The following is a 23,795-nucleotide window of genomic DNA, read 5'->3' as shown; positions in this document are numbered from 1 at the left end:
GGACAAGAAATAATTTTGCGGTTTGCCGATGACATCGTAATTCTGTTAGAGACAGCAAAGGACGTGGAAGAGCAGCTCACCGGAATGGAAAGCGTCTTGAAAAGAGGATACAAGATGAAAATCAACAAAAGCAAAACGAGGATAATGGAATGTAGTGTAATTAAATGAGGTGATGCTGAGGGAATTGGATTAGGAAATGAGACAATTGCAGAAGCAGATGAGTTTTGCTATTTGAGGACCAAAATAACTGATGATGGTCCAAGTAGAGAGGATATGAAATGTAGACGGGCTATAGCAAGGAAAGCGTATTTGTATGGAGTGTAGCCATGTATGGATGTGAAATACGGACGGTAAGTAGTTTAGACAAGAAGACAATAGAAGCTTTCGAAAAAAGGTCTACAAAAAATGCCAAAGATTAGATGGGTAGATCATGTAACTGATGAGGAGGTACTTAATGAAACTGGAGAGAAGAGTAATTTGTGGCACAACTTGACCAGAAGAAGGGATCGGTCGGTAGGAGATGTTCTGAGGCATCAAGGGATCACCAAATTAGTATTGAAGGGCAGCGATGAGGGTAAAAATCATAGAGGAATACCAAGAGAAGAATACACTGAACACATTCAGAAAAATGTAGGGTGCCATAGGTACTTGGAGATGAAGTTGACACCCGATGGATTAGCATGGAGAGTTGCATCAAACCACACTCTGGACTTCAAGACCACAACAACAACAACAACAAAAACAGTAATACGCCGCATCAGCCCTATCTGTCCTCATGAAAAAAAAACACACACACACACACACAACAATTAACGCAGTCTGACGGCTGCCATGAGGAGAAACTATTGTATCCGGCGATTATGAAATATCCTCTCAAGTAAGTACTATACGGGGCACTACGCCTCTCAACAGTTTTTTTTTATTATGGCTTTAGGGCGCAAAACGGCTATGGTCATAAACGCCCATTCTGTGGCTTAGTTTGGTTCGGTTTTGTTCTGCTTTAGGACGCAGAAAACAATTGGGGTCATACGCAGCCAAGTCAAAACTACAGAACACGAAGACAGAGGAGTTAAAACGACTATACGTAAGTCCCAAGACATAAGAGGAGACAGCTAAAAACATGGACCTGGGGAAAGAGCTAAAAAAGGCACCGTACAGAAACGGACGTCCAAAACTAAAAATTAAATTGGCTTCGCCAAATTGCTGTGGCGGAGAAAAAGTAAAATGCGATCGACGACTCGCGCGTCATTTGCTAAAACGGCCGATTACTCAGACAGCAAACCCAAGCGGAACGTAAAAGCTTAAAAAATGGGCATTCCGTCAGAAAGTGGCGGACAGTTAAAACTTGGGTGCAATGTGTACGAAGTGGTGTGGCAGTGCCACTTATCAAATGACGATGGCTAGAAAGGCAGCGCCCAATACGCAGCCTAGTTAAAATGACCTCCTCCCGGCGGAAAAGCCGAGAGGTCGTCAAAGCCGCTGGGAGAAGCTTAGTAAGCCGGCGCTTATACCCGTGAAGAGAGGACCACTGGCAATGCCAAAGGGACACCACCTCCTGACAGACGCCAACACAGAGATCATCGGAGGAAATACGGGAACTACAGGGCTGAGGTATAAGGACTGCAGCCTTGGCAGCAGCGTCAGCTGGTTCGTTTCCTGGTGGACTGACATGACCAAGAATCCACAGAAACATCATTGTGGTTCAACGAAGAGTGAGCAAATGTAAGGTTTTCAGGACCCGTTGCACTAAGGGATGGGCGGTGTAACGCGCACATGGACTGAAGGATGCCGAGTGAGTCTTGAACACAAGACACATTTGAAAAGGCTGTGTCGCCGGATGCACTCTGTGGCCTGATAACAGGGCGAAGTGCTCGGCTGTAAATAGTGAGCAGTGTGCCAGAAGCAGATATAGAAAGACACGGGTGCCAATGATGAATACCAACCCGACCCCACAGTCAGAGTCATCAGTATATACAATGGTACTATCGCGAAATTCCATGCGAAGGTCGTGAAACAGAGAGAGAGAGAGAGAGAGAGAGAGAGAGAGAGAGAGAGAGCCTGGAGTAGTGTCCTTATGAAGCGAATGAAGGCCACGGTTAACATGGGCCGCTTCACGTAACCAACATGGTGAAGTTGCAGGTAGAGCGAAGTTAAGCCGCCGTTGCAAGTGTCGAATACGGACTCCAGGACGTAACAGAAGAGTGACATCCCCCGTAATGGCGATCAAAGGATTCATTGAAGGAGGAGGCATAGGATGGGTGGGCACACATGGCAGATAAACGGCATGCATACCTGTTGAGGAGAAAGTCACATGGTAGTTCAGCAGCTTCAGCACACACACTCACTGGGCTAGTGTAAACGGCGCCAGTGGCCAAGCGGATGCCACGTTTTTTTTTGTGGTTTTAGGGCGCACAACTACAATGGTCATTAGCGCCCATACTAAATTAGGAATGCACCGCGAGGCACAAGGTTAAAACAGCAACGAAAAGGGACAATACTATAAAAGACAGACAGCAGATGGCCGTCAGCACATGGCGATGGCTGAACCAGAGCTGTCCAAATCGTAACCGGGCCACAACGACCACCTCCCGCCGAGAAGGGCGTGAAGAGATCGTCCAAGCCGCGTGAAGAGGTTTCAAGGCTCGAAGCTTGTTGTCCGTAAGTACAACCCAATCGGCATGCCACAGCGATAAAATGCGCTGACAAATGACCCTGCTACAATCTGATGAAGGGACACAACATGAAGCTGTCAGAGGCTGGAGGACCGCAGCCTTGGCCGCGGCATCCGCAGCTTCGTTCCCAGGGATACCGACATGGTCAGGAACCCACATAAAGGTAACCGGAGAATCGTCGTCTGCCAGCTGCTGAAGAGAGCGTTGGATCTGGTGCACGAAAGGGGGAGCTGGATATGGATCACTGAGGCTCTGGATGGCGCTCAGAGAATTGGAGCAGATGACATAAGCAGAATGTCGGTGGCGGCGGAGGTAAAGAACAGCCTGATACAGGGCAAATAGCTCAGCTGTGAAGACCGAACAATGGCCATGGAACCAGTGTTTGAAATTGTGTGCCCCGCCACTGGTCTTAGAGTCATCTGTATAAATGAAAGTCATATTAATCAACTTCGAACGATGGTCGACAAACTGCGAGCAGTATACCAAAGCTTGGTTAACTCCTTTGGAAGCAAGCTGAGGTCAAGGTGAATGCGATCCTGAGCCTGGAGCCACGGTGGCATTTGGCTCTCGCCCACTCTAAAGGTTGCAGGAAGTGAAAAATCAAGGTGCTGAAGGAGGCAACGAAAGCGGACTCCAGGAGATAGCAGGGCAGAGACATACAACACCTATCGACGATCGAGAGAGTCGTCAAAAAAGGAACGATAAGACGAGTGGTCGGGCATTGACAGAAGCCGACAGGCATACCGACAAAGCAGTGTATCGCGCCGGCAGGTTAGTGGCAATTCACCGGCTTCAGCATGCAGACTCTCGACGGGACTAGTATAAAACGCTCCGATCGCAAGACGTAAACCCCGATGTTGAATGGCGTTGAGGTGGCTTAAAATAGACAGCCGTGCAGAGGAGTATACGAAGCTATCATAATCCAGTTTGGACCGGACGATCGATCGATATAGGCGAAGTAGGACAGTTCGATCCGCACCCCACGACATACCACTTAGAACACGGAAGACATTTAGAGAACGGGTACAACGAGCAGCCAAATATGACATGTGGAGACCAGCTAAGTTTCCTGTCAAATGTAAGACCTAAAAATTTTGCTGTCTCCACGAATGGGAGAGCAACGGGACCGAGTCGTAAGGACGGTGGGAGAAACTCTTTGTAGCGCCAGAAGTTAATACATACCGTCTTCTCGACAGAAAAACCGAAGCCATTGGCCACACTCCAGGAGTAAAGACGGTCAAGAGAACGCTGAAGACAGCGCTCCAGGAAACATGTACGCTGCGCGCTGAAATAGATGGTAAAATCGTCCACGAAAGGGAGCCTCATACATCAGCTGGGAGGCAATCCATTATTGGATTGGTCGCTATGGCGAAGAGAGGGACGCTCAAAACTGAGACCTGTGGCACCCCATTCTCCTGGCGAAAGGCGTCGGACAGGACAGAACAGACACCGCACGTACCCAGAACTGTCGATCCATTAAAAAGGCACGAATAAAAAGAAGGAGGCGACTGCGAAAGCCCCATGTATGCATGGTGTCGTAAGCCTCCTCCCAATCAATAAACACAGCCACTGTCTGGCGCTTCCGCAAGAAGTTATTCATAATGAAGGTTGACAACGTAACCAGATGGTCAACAGCAGAGCTGCGCCTACAAAATCCACATTGAACATTAGTTAGTAGTTGTCGAGATTCGTTGAAGGTGCTTGTGAAAGCAGCCCAGCTGGCTTTCTTGCTTTCTTTAAAAATACGACGACACTGTGCACGTAATCGTTTATAACTGATACAATTCGCCACTGTAGGGTGGCGTTTAAAGGAGCATTAAGTACGTCGACGAGCACGTAAGGCGTCTCTACATGCTGCAGTCCACCAGGGGACCGGTACGCGGCGTGGAGAAGAAGTAGTGTGAGGGATGGAATATTCAGCAGCGGTGAGAATGACTTCCGTGAGGTGTGCGGCCTGACTACCCCAGCTTGTGAAGGTTTGATCCTGAAAGGACGCCCTGAAAGAGAAGAGCCCCCAGTCTGCTTTGGAAACTTTCCAACTAGTTGAGCACGGAGAAGGGGTATGATGCAGGAGATGGATAACACACGGGAAGTGGTCGCTCGAATACGTATCAGAAAGAGCATACCACTCAAACCGGCATGCAAGTTGGGTAGTACATAGACAGAGGTCTAAATGGAAATAGGTGTGAGCTGTGTCCGATAGAAAAGCAGGGGCACCACTATTGAGGCAGACAAGATTCAGGTGGTTAAAAGGTCTGCTAACAGGGAGCCCCTCGGACAGGATGCTGGAGAGCCCCAAAGGGGATGGTGGGCATTGAAGTCTCCAGTCAACAAAAATGGTGCAGGTAGCTGAGCAATAATTTGCATCATGTCTGCCCTAGCAACGGCAGACGACGATGCACTGTAAACAGTACAAATGGAAAATGTAAAAGTGGAGAGAATAATTCGGACGGCAACTGCCTGCAGATCAGTGTGCAATTTGATGGGATCGTAGTAGAAATAATCCCGGACAACCAACGTAACCCCTCCATGAGCCAGGTTACCTGCCACAAGGGGTAGGTCAAAACGCACAGAGGTATGGTGTGCGAAGTCAATACAATCGCATGGGCATAGCTTCGTTTCCTGGAGAGCTACTACGAGCGGACAGTGCAAGCGTAGCAGCAACTTTAAGTCCTCTCAGTTGGAGCGAATGCCATGAGTATTCCAATGAAGAAGTGCCATCGTGAGAAGAAACAGAAAAACGAGAAGCAAGAAGGGGGTCACCTCGAAGGCCGCTGAGGGCCTGGCTTCGAGCGAGCACTGCCGCCGCTATCAATAAGCAGAGAGCCATCGTCCATTGGGTCAATAGGTTCATCGGGCATCTTGCTAAGATGGCCGGGAGGGGGAGCTTTCTCCGCCGGTGAACGGCCACATGTTCGGCTACCAGCAGTGCAGCCAGGCGAAACGGATGACGGTCTGGGGCGGCAACCGTTGGGTGGCGCAGGAGAAGAAACGCGCCGTGGCGGAGAGGGAGAACATTGCTTCCTATGAGCCTTCTTGGAACGTCGTTTAGTCGAAGTACTGGTCGATGGCTGGGAGTTCGGGGTACATATGAAGTCTTCATGGGACGGTTCCTTCTTGAAGGCCCGTGCATCTGACTTCTGGGTCTTAGTCTCGGTAGAAGCTGATGAAGGTGCTTGTGTCGTAGGGGTGGTGGGAGGAAGAGGAGACGTAGACCGGGCTATCTTAGCACTGGCTGAACGGACGACCGTAGTGCTGAAGGTAAGAGCGCATGTCTGCCTCGCCACATCCCTAGTAGTCCGAGGAGAGGCGAGGTGAGGTGAGGACAGTACTGTATTGCCGCGCTGGGAGCAGCGTGTGCTTCCTACTAGCCAACAGCTTGCGAGCAGCCGAGGTGGACACTCTCTTTGACCCGAATTTCCTGTCTACAGCGTTCTTCCTTGTAGATGGGACAGTCGCGGGAGGAAACTGCATGGTCACCGCGACAGTTCACACAATGAGGAGACGGAGGTGGACAGTCACCCTCATCGGCATTCTTGCCACAAGTGACACATTTAGCCACATGAGAACAAGACTGGCGAGTGTAATTAAAACGCTGACCCTGGTAGCAGCGCGTCGGTGTCGGGACATAGGGGGGCGAACAGAAAACCTTGTAGCCCGCTTTGATGCACGACGGCAGCTGAACACTATCAAAGGTCAAGAAAAGTGTCCGGGTCGGTACAAGGTCACTGTCGACCTTTTTCATGACCCTATGGACAGCCGCCACGCCCTGCTCAGCGAGGAAAGACAATCTCCTCGTCAATCCGTCGAGTGTTATAGTGTATACCACACCACGAGACGAATTCAAAGTGCGGTGAGTCTCCACCCGGACAGGGAATGTGTACAGGAGTGCGGCCCGAAGCAGCTTTTGTGCCTGAAAGGCGCTCTCAGTTTCTAGTAACAAGGTACCGTTACGCATCCTGGTACAAGACTTGACAGATCCGGCTATGGCATCTACAGCCTTCTGTATAACGAAAGGGTTGACAAATGAAAAATCCTTTCCGTCCTCAGATTTAGGAACTATGAGGAACTTGGGGGGAGGCGGTAGTACTTTTGTCACTGGTGTCTGGTCTAGTTTCCGTTTTTGGGCAGAAGTCAAGAGAGAAGAAGAGAAATCCATTGCGGAGGAATCCCCCATGATTGCCAGCGTCTCCGATGGCGCTCTCCTTCCTTGTGGGGACCCTCTCAGGGGGAACTCCCGCGTTAGGTGAATATTTACACTTTAGGTTACACCTCCTGAGAAACGGACAGAGGGACCAATCGGCATGGTCAGAAGGTGTCAGCTCAAGCAATCGCCCCTCCTCGGGCCTGGCCTTTACCAGGGGTTACTTGTCTACCCAGGGCGGGGAATTACGTGTTACCCCGTCACCGGCTATGCGTGCGAACGCGAGGGTCGGCCTTCAGGCACGCACATGGAGTAAAGAAAAAGAAGAAAGAAAGAAGGGAGGGAGATAAGGAGAGAAAGGACGGACTGTCTCAAACGCTGAGGCGGAGACCAGAGGGTGGACAAGAAGGCAAGGGAAAAAGTAAGGAAGACAGCGAGAGGGAGAAGGTCAAAGAAAGGAACCGAACAAAGGAAGGAAGAAAGAGTAAGTGAAAAACCAAAATGACCACAAACAGAAGTCGTGGAACCGTCCGTCTCCGGACGCAGGCGCAAACTACCCCCTTGAGGGGGAGGGACTCCTTTTAGTCGCCTCTTACGACGGGCGGGAATACCTCGGCCCTATTAACCCCCAACCCGCAGGAGGAGAGGGGGGGGGGGGGGTGCCACGATGGTGGATAGTGTTGAGACTGTAAGAGGGATGGATGTGCAGCTCCACCCTAGTCGAGTTACGAATGGACAAGCGACAATTACGAATGAAGGAGGATGGTTTGACTGGCACTGAAGGAGGATGGTTGGACTGGCACCTTAGGAGTACTTCCTAGAACATTGAGGGCATGTAGGATGACTGAGGAACCACGTGGAGCAGACTGTCATTTAAGACATATGACGGGGGAGGGGGGAGAGTTTCCTATCGAGCATGAGCCCTAGGAACTTCGTAGTGTCAACGAACGGAAGGAGAACAGGCCTAAAATGTAGAGATGGTGGGAGAAACCAAATGCGTCGCCAGAAATTCATACAGACGGTTTTGTCAGTGCAAAAGCTAAAGCCATTGTCGATGCTCCAGTAGTAAAAATGACCAAGACATCGCTGAAGATGCCACTCAGTGAAACAGGTCCGTGGAGAACTGCAACAGATGGCAAAATCTGTCAGCAAAAAGGGAGCCGCAGATGCCCGGCAAGAGACAGGTGATTATAGGGTTACGGCGATAGCAAAACAGGACGACGCTCAGGACGGAACCCTGGGCACACCGTTTTTCTGGCTAAAGTTGTCCGACAAGGCAGAACCCACACGCAACGGCCACGGAAGCCCCACGGATAAAGAGCACAGAGGATACCAGTTCTCTAGCAGGTGTCACAGGCCTTCTCCAAATCGAATAACACGGCCACAGTCTGATGCTTCTGCAGGAAACCATTCATAACATGGGCTGACAAAGTGATTAGATGGTCAAATGAAGAACGCCACGCTTGAAACCCTCACTGTGCATTCGTCACACATTTTGCGGCGTGCAGTGCGGCTGTAGTGGTTATAAAGCTAAGTACTGACTGTGCACTGTTATACAGTTATTAAATTGAACAGTTTTCAGAGGTGTTTCGTGCTGTTTATGGTGAAATAACGATTTAATAAACTTTTGGAAATGTTCACTCACTGTGTTTTTTAGTTTTCTGTACGTTGAAGTCTTTTAGTAAACTTTGTGCTTCAGTTTTCATCTGACGTTTCTTATTTTTTCTGGCAAAATACTTTAGTAAAATTTTTATTCAGTGTTTGGACTTTGTTGAGTGTTCCAGCGGCCGTTTGAATTTTTGGTTTTAGATAGTAATTTTGTGAAGTTTTGTTAATATTGGTATTAGCTGTGGTGTAGTAGTATTAATACAAGTAGTTGCTTTCTTAGTAGACAGAATTTCGAGACCAGTTTTGTTAGTTCTATAAATAGTTCTACTGGTGTAACTGAACTTTGATAACGTAGACGTTTAGTATTTTTTAGGTAACTGTAAAATTCTGCCATGAGTGAGAAGTGTGGGCTCTGTCACAGGTTGTGAGTAGTGGGTCAGGGTGTGGGATTTGTTCAATGTATTTCCACTGGGAAGGGGGGGGGGGGGACGCAGTGGGGAAGCCAGTGGATATTCTAGCGTGACCCTCTCCTGGGAATGCAGATGGTTCAGATGGCTCTGAGCGCTAAGGGAGTAAACTTCTGAGGTCCTCAGTTCCCTAGAACTTAGAACTACTTAAACCTAACGAACCTAAGGACATCACATATATCCATGCCCGAGGCAGGATTCGAACCTGCAACCGTCGTGGTCCAGCGGTTCCAGACTGTAGCGCCTAGAGCCGCTCGGCCACTCCAGCCGGCTAAGAATGCAGAATCTGTAGTAGAAATAAGTTGACAGAGGAGCAGGAGTGTAAGATCTGTGCCCTTCAGGTGCAGTTACAATGTGCAAAGGAGAAACTAGATAGGGTGAGAAGGGTGAAGGGTGGTGGGGAATGGGAACTGACTGTTGGCAAGAAGGCAGCTAGGAAGAGGAGGTACTCCGACAGTTATACTTTCCATATATGCAATAGATTTGATCAACTGTCAGAGCTGAGTGGAGAGGAACCTCTTGTAGGTGTAGGTGTAGATGTAGGTGTAGATGTAGGGAACATGCAGCAGTCCTCAGCAGTTAGGAGGCATAGGTCAGCTGCAAAGTCTAACAGAAAGAAGGCTCTGTTGCTAGATAGTTCGAACGGTAGAGGTGTGGACTAGTAGTTGCAGGAAGTATTGGGAAGTGAGTAGCAGGTCACCAGCATTGTGAATCCTAGTGCAGGGTTGACTCAAGTGACTGACAGCATAGAGGGGTTATGTAGGAATTTTACAAAGGAAGATCAGGTAGAGGTAGTGGGTGGAGCATGGAACAGTCTTGATAGGGACGGGGAATATGATGTAGGTGGTGACCCGGCATAGATAGTTACTCAAACTGGTGGCACTAATGAGCATTTCGTGCGTCTATCGGTAGATCGGGATTCACTAGGCCTGGTCTGCACCTCAATGGGTATGGGAAGGGGAGGCTGGCAAAGCTTATAGGTGGTGGTGGTGGTGGTGGTGGTGGTGGAATCACTCATGGAAAAATTCCTGTAGTAGTAGGTGTTAGAGCTGCACCTATTTTACATTGAAGTCGGCTGATACCTATATCTGCTTAAAGGAAGTCCCTCTAACTACAGGCTGTGTATGTAAGGATAAGTTATTTTTATATCACGCAATTTGCTATCAAATGTACAGTTCAGCTTTAGGAGTGTTAACAACAGAAAATGTTATATTCTCTTTTCTCTGTACGGTGCTGGATGGGTTAAACAAAAGGTTTCGAACGCTAGGCATATTTTTTCATTTAACTATGGCACTTGATTGGGCTGATCATAAGATATCGCTCCAGAAGTTGGACCATTAAAGAACATGGGAGTAGCTCACAATTGGTTCACCTTTTACTTTAACAACAGACAGAAAAAGATCATTACTCACATTGTCGGGTGTAAAGTCAAGTGGGGGGGGGGGGGGGGGGGGGAGGGGTGTGCCCCAGAGGTCAGTGTTGGGGTGGCTCTTATTCCTTATTTATATAAATGATATGCTCTCTAGTATTACGTGTAACTAAAATATTTCTGTTCCCTGGTGATACTAGCTTGGTAGTAAAGGATGTTGTATGAAACATTGGCTCGGTTTCAAATAGTGCAGTTCATGACGTAAGTCCATGGCTTGTAGAAATTAGACTAATGCTAAATCACAGTAAGACACAGTTTTACAGCTTTTAACACACAATTCAACAAAACCTGACGTTTTAATTTCACAGACTGGGCCTATGATTCGTGAAACGGAACAGTTTAAATTTCTAGGTCTTCTGATGGATGGTAAACTGTCGTGGAAAGCCCACATTCGGGATCTTGTTCTAAGACTTAATGCTGCCATTTTTACTATTTGAACGGTATCGTGAGTGAGTGACCATTTGACACGAAAATTAGTCTTCTTTGTGTATTTTCATTCCCTTATGTTGTATGGTAATGTATTCTGGGATAACTCTTCCCATTCTAAAACAATATTTTTTTCTCAGAAACAGGCAGTTCGTGCAATAAGTGGTGTATATATATTCCGGACTGTCATTTATTGTTTAGAATATTAGCTTATTTCCAAGAATAAGTAGTTTCACTCAGTTAATACTCGGCAGAAGTCAGACCTGCATTTGTATTGGACTTCCTAAAGTCTTGTACAGAAAGGTGTGCAGTAAATCGAAACTGAGGAGTACCTCATGGGTCACTACTGTTCTGTCGAAGAGTTCCTTCAGATATTAAGTCAATTCTTATTGTATTGCTGATTGTGTTTACTTACACTTATTGACTGATTTTTTCAGGTTCATAAACACTTTATTTTCATCTGTTATTAATTTTATGTTCTAATTTCATGTACTGACACATTCCTCAATCTTTGTGATTTGCTCTTCAATTTGGTCCTATGGAACTTGACGTGCAAATAAATAAATAAATAAATAAATAAATAACCTTGCAAATGCAGTTGGTGAAGACCTGGAGCAGTAGCCAAAAGGAAGGTTTTTATCCTTACCGGGCTTATGGATGGGTACAGTGGCTTCACGCCAACGTCCAGGAAATATGCTGTCTGCCCAGATGTGGTTGGTGATTGTACGTGTTAAGCAGAAAGTGTTTGCCAGGGTAAGAAAGGTGCTGCAGCATCTGAATGTAGATGGCGTCTGGCCCTGGGACAGAGGACTCCGATAAACAAAGCATGATCTAGGTGCCTCATAGTAAAGACGGCATTGTAGCAAATGCAATTCGCAGAAGAGGAGTGTATCACCCGAGCCGCCTCCACTCATTTCTGATGGAGGAAGGCAGGGTGACAGTAGGAAGAGCTGTAATTGTCCGGAAAATGGCGCCACAAAGTGTTAGAGATAGGGGCCATGACGACATCGTCTGCTACTGTCAAGCAGGAAATTGGGGAATGGATCTTGGTGCCAGAGAGCCGTCGGAGATTGACCAGCATGAAATAGGAAAGAGTGGAACTGTTAAAAGAGCTAGTGAATGAAATCCAGCTAGCTCTTTTGCTATCCTGAAGAATGCAAAGACACTTTGCACGCATGTGTTTATGATCAATGCAGTTCGCCAATGTATGATGACAGTTAAAATTGTGGAGAGTGCATCTCCGTGTGCAAATTGCGTCACAGCATCCCTCAGTCCATCAAGGGAATGGGACACAACGTGGTAAAGAGGAAGTGCAAGGAATGGAACATTCTACAGCAGTAAGGATGACATTTGTGAGATCCTACCTGGTCACCACAACTGGGGAAATCTTGGTCTTCAAAGGTCGCCAGGGAGGAGTAAAGCTGTGAGTCAGCCTTAGTAAGCTGCCATTTGGGTATGCACGCATTGAGGTAGGAGTGAACAAATGGGTAGCACACGGCGAAATGGTCGCTTGAGTAGGTGTCAGAATGTACCACTTAAGATGGGAAAGATGGGCAGTGCAGAAGGATGGGTCCAAATGGGAACAGGTGTGCAAAGAGTCAGAACAGAAAGTGGGTGCCCCGTATTAAAGCTGAAGAAGTTAAGTTGGTTAAGAAAGACACCCAAGAGGGCACCTCTCTGACAGGTGCTGGGAGTATCCCAAAGGAGATGATGCGCATTAAAGTCACCAAGTAGCAAAAATGGGGGAGGTAGCTGCCCAATAAGCTGAAGGAAGTTTGCCCTGCTGTCATCGAATGACGGAGGGACATAAATGGTACAGAGTGAGAAAGTCAAGTGGAGAAGGGAAAGGTGAACTGCAACAGCTTGAAGATGGGCCGTCAGGCAGATGGGTTGACTACGAATGTCATCCTGTATGAGCACCATGATGCCCCCATGAGATGGAATGCCAACCTCAGGAGGAAGGTCAAAACGAACCAGTAAGAAATGTGAAACACAAAGCGATCGTGAGGGCGCAATTTTGTTTCCTGAAGGCAGAGTACACGGGGACACTGCAATGCTAAAAGCAGGACTGGAGGATAGATTTAGGAGTGCCACCTCGGCGGCTGCCGAGTTATAGCCTGTGAACAGTCGCTACTACAGGGCACAGAAGCAGAAGGATCCTGCTCCATGGGGTCCACAGAAGCATTGGCTTGCTTGTGCAGTCAGTCTGTGGAGTGCAACGCTGAAAAACGGTTGATGGTGCGCAGCGGTGACACAGAGGCTGGCCGAGCTAAAGTATCACATGGTGACACTGTCAAAGAGGATCTTCGAGTCAGTAAAGGAGAAGACCTTTTTTTTTGCCTTTGGTGGACATCAAGCCTTTCCAGTTGGAGAAAGACTCATGTGGTGTTTGACTTGAGGGGTGTAAGAAGTCTTCACGGGAGTAACCCTTCTGTCTTTTCTGGCCTTCCAGTTGTGTAGCTGGTGGCTTCGCCCCTTGAGGCAAAAGTTTGGTGGCTTGTTGCACAACTAGATGCGAGGATGGCTATGCTAACTTGACACTGGGCGATTTCATAACCTGAAAGCAGCATTGGAGGTTGCATGTCTGTGTGGCCATGTCCGTCTTGGAGGAAGGGGTAACAAGAACAGAACTATAGATGCCAGACAGGAGAACACAGGGTTTGCATCTAGAGAATAACTTGCGAGTCACTGGGTAAGGTACTTTTTCCTTTATCCAGATCTCTGGGACAGCCCACTAATCAAGATAAATGGAACAATCCCGAGAGGAGCCAGTGTGTCTGCCACTGCAGTTGATACAGCGGGGAGAAACAGGTGGACAATTGCCCACGTGCACATCCCTACCACAGGCTACACATTTGGCTGCGGGTCGACAAGACATTCTAGTATGGCTGAATCAATGACACAGGTAGCAGGCCCATTGGAATGTACGGCAGGGGCATAATAATTTCATAGCCTGCTTTAATCTTGGACAGAAGCACCAGTATCAAAGGTGAGAAAAAGGGTGTGGGTGGGCACTTAGGAGGAATCTACCTTTTTCATTACACGATGGGCAGCAATGACACCCTGATAGGAGGGGTAAGATTGAATTTTGGCCTCGCTTAGTGTGTCGAGCAGCCTAGAATATCTCAGTGAGTGGATCACCATCAGGATAAAGTTCTGGTTACGAATGAATGGTAAGATGCTGACAGAAATGCATGACACATGACTTCACAGCTGAAAACTGGAAGCTGTGGGCTAGAGCCAATGACTGCACCTTGCAAATGGCTCCCTGTAGGGCCGTTTAGCAAGACCAGTACTGGAGAAGCAGTATGAAATGCACAAGTCATCTGCATATAGCCAAGGGGAGACCAACTGCCCTGCAGCTGCTGCCAGGCCGTTAATGGCCACTAAAAATAGAGGTACACTCTATACGGAGCCCTGCAGAACCCCATTCTCCTGAATATGGGGGGGGGGGAGGGGGAACAGGAACAATGGGAGGAACCAGCTTGGACACGGAAATTATGGAGCGAGACTAAGTTCTAGATAAAAATCAGGAGCGGGACCGGAGACCCCACTCATACAATGTGGCAGGGATATGATGTCGCCTGATCGTGTTTATGCGTTACTCAAGTAAAAAAAGACGGCAACCAGGTGTTGGCATCTGGAAAAGGTGTTCGGATGGCAGACTCAATATCAGTGGTAGAGTGACCCTGGCGGAAGCTGCCCTGACACGGAGACAGTAGGCCACGTGACCAGGACCCGACCCAACCCAACCACCGACACACCATAAGTTCCAGCAGCTTACAGAGAACGTTGGTGAGGCTGATTGGCCAATAGCAATCCACATCAAGCAGATTTTTACTGCATTTTAGGCCCGGAATGATGGTGCTCTCCTGTCACTGCAATTGAAAGATGCCATCGCACCAGAGCTGGCTGAAGACGACGAGAAGATATCACTTGCAAACAGATGACACATGTTTAATCATCTGACTATGGATCCGATTCAACCCAGGAGCTGTGTCGGAGGGACACGGGGGGGGGGGGGGGGGGAGGGGTCCGAAAGGGACACGGGTGGGGGGGGGAGGGGTCCGAAAGGGACACGGGTGGGGGGGGGAGGGGTCCGAAAGGGACACGGGTGGGGGGGGGGAGGGGTCCGAAAGGGACACGGGTGGGGGGGGGAGGGGTCCGAAAGGGACACGGGTGGGGGGGGAGGGGTCCGAAAGGGACACGGGTGGGGGGGGGAGGGGTCCGAAAGGGACACGGGTGGGGGGGGGAGGGGTCCGAAAGGGACACGGGTGGGGGGGGGAGGGGTCCGAAAGGGACACGGGTGGGGGGGGGGGGTCCGAAAGGGACACGGGTGGGGGGGGAGGGGTCCGAAAGGGACACGGGTGGGGGGGGAGGGGTCCGAAAGGGACACGGGTGGGGGGGGGGAGGGGTCGAGAGGGACAAGGGGGGGGGGGAGGCGGCGAGAGGGACAAGGGGGGGGGGAGGCGGCGAGAGGGACAAGGGGGGGGGGAGGCGGCGAGAGGGACAAGGGGGGGGGAGGCGGCGAGAGGGACAAGGGGGGGGAGGGGGCGAGAGGGACAAGGGGGGGGAGGGGGCGAGAGGGACAAGGGGGGGGGGAGGGGGCGAGAGGGACAAGGGGGGGGGAGGGGGCGAGAGGGACAAGGGGGGGAGGGGGCGAGAGGGACAAGGGGGGGGGAGGGGGCGAGAGGCACACGGGGGGGGGGAGGGGGCGAGAGGCACACGGGGGGGGAGGGGGCGAGAGGCACACGGGGGGGGGAGGGGGCGAGAGGGACAAAGGGGGGGGAGGGGGCGAGAGGGACAAAGGGGGGGGAGGGGGCGAGAGGGACAAAGGGGGGGGAGGGGGCGAGAGGGACAAAGGGGGGGGAGGGGGCGAGAGGGACAAAGGGGGGGGAGGGGGCGAGAGGGACAAAGGGGGGGGAGGGGGCGAGAGGGACAAAGGGGGGGGAGGGGGCGAGAGGGACAAAGGGGGGGGAGGGGGCGAGAGGGACAAAGGGGGGGGAGGGGGCGAGAGGGACAAAGGGGGGGGGGGGCTTCCTAGGAAAACCCCATAACTGATCAATACGTTAAGGACCTGTCGAAGTGTCAGATTTTCTCCATGGGGTCATAATACTTTAAGCAGAATGGTTGGTTTGCTCCTGAATGTAGGAAACTCGCACTAGCACATTATCCTGCTGCCCCTATTGTGCCACTGCTGCTTCCATACTTAATGCCATATATTTTAAACATCAATTTAATTGTATTCTGTAGTTTCTAGTAGTTTTATACATAGAAGTTCAATAGTTTTGCGTTTTATTGTTTAAAGAATCTAGTGTTTACTGGTAGTCGTTCTGCGTATCCACCACCATTAACTGCTAGTAGCCAATAAGATTCACTCTCTTTCCGCATCGCTAGCCGCGAGATACAAACTGGACTGCAGGAATCTCTCCCCCTGTAGCAGTATTTTGCGAGAATGCCATTTCATTAACAGTGTGACTGAATTATTCACTTGGATGTAGATGTTGCTTTCTTGTAGCAGCTTAGCCGTGAATGTTTATGTGTGAACATTTTAGCGTGACTCCCAAATGAAAATGTCACGTGACAGCAATGAATGTGAAGTTCCGTACGGGCAATGTAATTATATTACGTGCCTATGCAGTATCGTTTTAGTCGTGCGACTGGTTTCGTGAGCGTTTTAGGAGCTCCTCTATTCCTGATCTAATAAACGATTTAGGAGACAATCTGAGCAGTGTTCCTAGACTGCTAGCTGATGATGCTGCGATTTACCGTCTTATAACGTTTTCCTAACGGAATGTGAAACCGCCAGTGCCACCACTCATGTTCCAGCAGGTATTCATGGAAACAAATCTGAAACGATTATGATAAGTCGTCCTTATGGTGAGAACTGACTAAATAATGAAAAGTTTGACGTAATGCACGTGAGTACTAAAATGAATCAGATAAATTCCGTTTATAGGATAAAACACAAGATTCTAAAGGACGTAAAGTCAACTATATACTTAGGGATTACAATTAAGAATAACTTAAAATGCAGCTATCGCATGTATAATGTGTGGAAAGCAAACTAAAGACAGCTATTTATTGGTAGAACATTTAGAAAATACAACAGGTCTACTAAAGAGACTAAGCTCTTTCCGTCCTCTTCTGGAGTATTGCTGTCAGGCGTGGGATCCATAGCAGATAGACCTGACAGAAAAAGTTCAAAGAAGGGCAGCTTGTTTTGTATTTTTGCGAAATAAACTGCCACGGATATAATATGCGAATTGGGAATGCAATCATCAAAACAAATGTGTTTTTCGTTTTCGTAAGATTTTCTCATGAAACTTCAGTTACTAACTTTCTCCTCAGAATGTGAAAATACTTTGTTGGCGCCCACGTACATAGACAAGAACGATCATAGATTAGATTAGATTAGATTAGATTAATACTTGTTCCATAGATCATGAATACGACACTTCGTAATGATGTGGAATGTGTCAGGTTAATGAAAGATGTCTGTACAAGATATTACATTACACAAAATATTGCACGACACTAATGCTTAAGTTAGTTTTTTTCGCTCCCTTAATTTATATCTAAAAATTCAGCCAATGAGTAGAAGGCGTTGTCATCTAGAAATTCTTTTAATTTATTTTTAAATGTTGGTTGACTGTCAGGCTTTTGATGCTGTTTGGTAGGTGACCAAAGACTTTTGTGGCAGCATAATTTACCCCCTTCTGTGCCAAAGTCAGATTTAACCCTACATAGTGAAGATCACCCTTTCTTCTGGTGTTATAGCTATGCACATTGCTATTACTTTTGAACTGGGCTGGATTATTAACAACAAATTTCATAAGTGAATATATATATACTGTGAGGATCCCTAGATCCTTAAATAGATGTCTGCAACATGACCGTGGGTGGGCTCCAGCAATTATTCTGATTACACGTTTTTGAGCAATGAATACTTTTCTACTCAATGATGAATTACCCCAGAATATGATACAATACGAAAGCAGTGAATGAAAGTAGGCATAGTAAGCTAATAAAATAAGTTAGAGCTCGCATGGAAAGGTTAAAGTATTCTTGTTTCCCATGGGGTGTTAGAGAGTAGAATGATAGAGAGACAGCTTGAAGGTTGTTCTATGAACGCTGTCAGGTATTTAATTGTGAATGGCAGAGTAATCATGTAGATGTAGATGCTTCGCAAGCAGTCGAGAAGGTTAACGTCCCGCATTTGAATCTTCTTCAAATGTGAATCTGAAAGCGAGACTTCCATTTTTTGTCATTCTATTTTTGTCATTTTGGAGACTCAAGAACGAACTTCAGAAGCACGTGTTGGCAAGAGAACCGTACAGAGAATAGTTGGAAAATTTGTTTTTGTATCGCCTGAAAATGATCGAAATCGCTAGAAATAAAACAGATGGTTTTGACAACAGTGTTTTAAAATGCTTCTTGTTTAAAATGTATATAAAAAGGGATAACTCACATAAAATAAAACTTGTTACAGTTATGCCTGAGCAAATTGGCTTCAAAAGTAGCGCTTCATCATGTAAATAATTTTACAATACAATGATTTTAAACATTTTAAGAAGGGAGTTTTGGAAATAAGTGACGTAGAAGCAGCACGAAGCACATCATTTATAAAGATACATGATGCACGAGAAACAGGTAATTCTCCAGTGCGTTACCTTGATGAAACGTGTGTAAATCATTCCATGAATACCTGCTGGAAAATGAGTGGTGGCACTGGCGGTTTCACATTCCGTTAGGAAAATGTTATCTGATAACTTAAATGCTGGCTGGCTCTTCTGATTTCGTTTCTGAGAGTGAACTTGCATTTAGGCGTAAAAAGTAGTAGTGACTACCATTCGTAAATGAACGCTGTCACTTTCAAGAAGTGATTCACTGAACAATTCTAGCCATACCTAGCTTCGAAGTTGGTCGTTGTAATTACTGCGCCAGTAATCAATCATCTCTTACAGAGAAATGAAGTACGAGCGCCACGAAAGGGGATATTGTGCTCTTACTGAAAAATAAAAATATTACGGAGCCTGTAAGCCAGACTCGCGCTAAACTCCAGCAGCTTGTTAATTTATAAAGTCACGCGACAGAATGTACAAATCTGACTAACTTGCATGCAAATGTGGTCACACAATTTTGCATTTACCCACGCAATGTTAACGACTATTAAAATCAGACTACCGGAAGTATTCCGCACAAATTTCACACTCTACACTCCCTCAGTTTAGATTATCACAAAGTGGTAGTATTAGTTATGAGTTTTATTTTGAAAAGATTTGCGAATCATTTCGTTCACCCCTTCCCCTTCCACGAAATTGACGTCAGATGCCACACCAGCTTATATCGCGGAGTAGGCTTTTATGTGCCTTAGACCTTAAGCATCCGACGCGACTAAAGCTTTCCAAAACTTTTCGTGGAGAAGTACTGTGGTTGGAAAAGACACACGGGAGATAGGACGTGCTAAGAAACTCGTTTAGGAGACATCTCCTCCCTCCTCCGCACTAAAGGCATACCAGCAAGCTTTGTGAAAGAAGCGACGACGCAAATCACACATCAAACATCGGAAACAATTTCATTCTCCCAGAATCTAGTTACTGGTCAGTTACAAGAATAACGTTCCGTTTCATATCTTACGAAATTTTACTAGCTTCCTGTAATTATTGGAATCTTCCCTGTGAGACGAAGTCCTTAGTTACAGAATTATCTGCAAATTCCCACCATTAAGATAAACAATTAGTCGCCAACAATTATTTTCACATACTTCGCGCCAGCGACTATATCAGTGCATAGCGTTCGTCATAGTAACTGGTAGTGATGGGCAAAACTGCGATTTTACGATATCAGTGATTTATGTGAATGCTACTTTTCAGTATCTGCTATTCTTAACTGTGATTTGTCGCAGTTAAGAAACTTAGGTTGCGTATCCCTCCGCTACTGCTATTTCTGCGATTTCTGCTACTTCCGCGATTTCTGTGACTTCTTCGACTTACCACCGTATGAAAAATTCTGCTCACACGGAAAATTGCATCTGAACAAATCTGTCATTGGTAAGTAAGTTTTACGTTTGTTCTTCCGTTGGCTTTAATTATGTATTAAAGAAACAACTGTGAAATATTAATAGTGTAATTAATATGTAAGTAGCCATACATTAGCGTAATAGTTCGTGTTTAGAAAATGAATTCTACCATATTGTTATGTTCACAGGTACCCGAACTACATTTCAGTCACTCAGTAAATTGGTAACTCAAAATATCATTGTCAACAAATGTGGAGAAATTGCCACTGCGTCTTTAGACCGTTTTCGTCAGACGAGAGGTTAGTTTCTAAGTGTTTCGATGGACTTAATTACTTCAGTGAGATCGTTCTTGCAAATGTGAAATATACCCCATTGAGTGGCTTTCATTACAGCAAATATTAGCAATCTACTCTCAATTATATTGCTTGTAAGTAGTGACAGCAAAAATTGTTTAATAATCCTTGTGATTTTGCAGACACAGTTCTGCCTCTTGATTACTGGTCGCTGTACGTATCTATCCACATCAAGGCTATTGAGAGAGATTCGAAGATTCAAGATAGCTCTTAGAGGATTTGCAGTTTAAAAGTGACGTAATTGTGAAATAAGTGTGCAGAGATGAGTGATTAAACTGTGTTTTATATAAGTTGTTATGCGATTTTAAAGGAATAATAAATGTTAAATTCAGTGATTTAATAATGAAAATCTCATTTTCCACTTGTTTAAGCCGTCCTATACCCGTAATTTTCCGCCACATATTTACTGGTAAACACTAGTTGTAGAGTGACATGCCGCCGCCGCCGTCGCCCCCACCTCAATCTTGATGTGACACTGACCTGTACCATAGCCCGAGGTATAGAATATGCATTTTGAGGATGTTGATATGGAAGTGGGAAGTACAAATCTTCCAGTTAAATCAGGAATAGGTTAAGTGCAGTACTTGAAAGTAACACAGGAATAGCTTACTTATGTAGGTGGTTGTAGTATCGGCAAAAAGTTCGTGTGTGTGAAGTTGCCATGTACAACACCAGGGGCAAAACTTTTATCCTGAGTCCTGAACTGTGCCGGAATAAAAGTGAGGCATTCATATGACTCAATAATGCTGTTTTCATTTCACTACACTTATACAGATGTCTGAGTTCTGCTGTGTTAACATTGCAAAGTCCTGTAGACATGTGGAGTATTACCCAAAATTGTCATATTGGAAGCAGAATCACATTTGTTACGTTACTTGATATTTTCAGGAGAAAAAGGCAATGTTGCTTCTTATTAATATAATACATTCAGAGTCACAGCTGTGTTTGACCAATCATAACTGATGCTGAATGTGCATGTCGTCATAATGTGAAGGGCTTATTTCAATAGTGGTACAAGTCCATTACCTCCACTTTTCTGTCTATAATGCTTCTGAAATTAATGATCCAAACAAACATTAATAAAGGTTCATTTCTAGCAAGAAGCCATATGCTTGAATATTTCTGGTATCTCAACTGTAGATTTTTCAGCGCTCATTTAACTTTCGGACTCCGTATCTCAAAATGAACAAAAACGGACTTTTACCACTAATGAAATAAGTCCTTCATACGCACACGCAGCACACCGATCTCGTGAGGCACAAGGCTCTTAAAACGAAGTACGTACGTCGTTCAACAGATGGCACTAGGAAAAGAATGTTAACTGCCTTTTTAGTTGCTACTTGCGACTTGTCACAGAAATCGCAGTTAGACTCTATAGCGTGTCGCAGAGATGAGCGTAGTACGAACTTTGGCCAACAGATGGCACTGTTAACTGCGCTTTTTAGTTGCTACTTGCGACTCTTAGTTGCGATTTGTCACTGAAATCGCAGAAAGCAGTATGGAATTCGGCCAACAGATGGCTCGCGGCGTTTATTGTGAAGTGCTACTTGCGACTGCTAACTGTGACTGAAATCGCAGTTAGATTTTGTAAAGTTGTTACTGTGTTATCTTGACTTCTCAATCACTGTGATTTCTAACAGATACGCGATTTCCTGCGCATCACTAGTAACTGGTCACAGCACGTGGCATGCAGCAGCAAAAAATTCGGGTGAACCATCACCTACTTACAGGTTATTTTTCTTAATTCCATTAGCTCTACAGTCGGTTAATATGGTTAAAAACGCTTCCACGGGAGAACAGTAGAGTTCATGACACATGATGGATAACGGACAGTCACGTCCATTCGTTCTAGTTATCAGCACGCAGTTCAGTTCACTCGACTATGTGATGTATTAACAACTAACCACGCTTAGTTCGTACTTGGGTTTCCGTGAAACGTACGCCTTGGAGGAGAACTACGCAGCCGAATTTCTGCGATGGATACATATATTTTGTATATGTCGTGAAGTGTTTTATGTCAAGAGAAAAATGAGAATACTGCCGGTGCACGCCAACTCTTGCCGCATTTTTATGTATCTTCAGTTTATGTCTTAACGGAACGTTTATTTTAAACTACACAGTAGCTGCTCAGGTCATTTCAGTGGGGAGTTGTTTACTTCTTATATATGCAACAGATTATTAACGGATTTCACAGTCAGAAAAAAGATCCCTATTAGCACGAAGTGCTCTACCAACATACATCGACGTCAAGTAATTTATTACTCGATATACGTATCTAAACACACTGCACTACGTCAAGTTAATTTTTATCTCCGTTTATTAAGAGCGAGCCAACTGACCTGCAGTTGGCCTTGACAGTGAATTTGTGTGTGTGTGTGTGTGTGATACGAACTCACGGCTCGCCTCGGTGGCTTCTCACGCGCCGCCTGCTGTTGCTGACCTGTACAACTGACGTGTCTGTGTAATAAGAGCAGCTGATAACCTTAGCCAAAATCGGGGGCATGAACGATACGAACGGTAGGAAAAAAAATGGGAAAATTAATGCTCAAAAGCTTTTTCCGTGCGCAATGAATCACAAGGAAACCAACAGCATTAAACGCTGATTAGCTCAAAATAGTTACTTGAAACGGAGACGAATTTAATTTGACCCAATTTGTCTTGCTCTGCTCTATTTACTTCCGAAGCGATTTCAATTAAGGTGTGTTCTAACAACATATTGTGATCCGCTCTTTGAGATTGTGGGTTTTACGACAATGTGAACTCCCGTGTAGTCAACACTGCAAATGAAAGACACTGTGTTTCCACTGACTACAGACCATCTGAAGTAGTTCGATCATCTAGTGTGAATCCTATTTGATGCCATTTCGACATTGAGAAAGATGACATAAAATGACTAGAAAAATACAAACAACTCGGTCCCCGAGCGGAGAAAATCTCGCATCTGGTACAGAATCAAACCTGGGACTCCGTGATCTGGAGGCAGTGACACTAACAGCTAAACCGCAAGCTGTAGATTGACTGAAAGTAATGAATACATTTTTGTCATGATGTTTAGAGCTATGTAGACTTATTAAATAAATTAAGAGCTTCCTAATGCAGGTTAAATTCAATGGTACTTCAAGTCACAGGGTGTCTTCTATTTGTAACCTTCCAGAATTCCTAGGAATCTTGTAAGAAGACAGCTTTAATGTACACTACCATTCCATACTAGATGTAACTGCTTGACCTGTAAATTAAAGTTGGAAAGGCAAAACCAACAATAACAAGGTCAAATATGCATGAGACTTGTGGAATGTTTTGCATGCATCTACACAGTGATTAGGTATTCTATTACATCTCTTGCAGGACAACAATTCTGCAAGATTTTACGAAGTCACCGAGGTCATCACAGCCGAGCACAAGCTCACTTTCGGGAAAGTGGAGCAGAAACCTAGGAACGATTGACGTAAATCACAGACTAATGAAACCCGTATGGCAAGATGGCAGTTTGAATCCATATCATACTGAATATGAGTGTCCTAATGTACAACTTCACTTTGTACCACGATTTGAGTTTTAAATTAATTCCACCATTTTAATGTGTTGACACTGCTATCATAACAAAAATACTCCAAACGAACTTCCACAGGAATTCATGTCACTAGACAGCTGAAGTAGCAACAAACAAAAATTAC

The 23,795-nt window shown here is 46.1% G+C and overlaps 1 protein-coding gene and 1 long non-coding RNA gene across 29 annotated transcripts in view; one reads left to right on the top strand and one right to left on the bottom strand.

The window, feature by feature from the left end:
- Positions 1 to 23,795, bottom strand: part of LOC126266634 (kinectin) — a 327,061-nt gene that overhangs the window by 296,630 nt on the left and 6,636 nt on the right. The window lies entirely within an intron of this gene.
- LOC126266636 (uncharacterized) lies at positions 19,402 to 20,458 on the top strand. The gene is made up of 3 exons (XR_007548903.1): positions 19,402 to 19,799; positions 19,957 to 20,067; positions 20,244 to 20,458. It is a non-coding gene; the product is annotated as an uncharacterized LOC126266636 (long non-coding RNA).

The sequence above is a fragment of the Schistocerca gregaria genome, chromosome 4 (assembly GCF_023897955.1).
Source record: "Schistocerca gregaria isolate iqSchGreg1 chromosome 4, iqSchGreg1.2, whole genome shotgun sequence".
NCBI classification, from domain to species: domain Eukaryota; kingdom Metazoa; phylum Arthropoda; class Insecta; order Orthoptera; family Acrididae; genus Schistocerca; species Schistocerca gregaria.
Note: the sequence above shows the minus strand (reverse complement) of the source record. Positions and strands in the feature narration are given on the sequence as shown.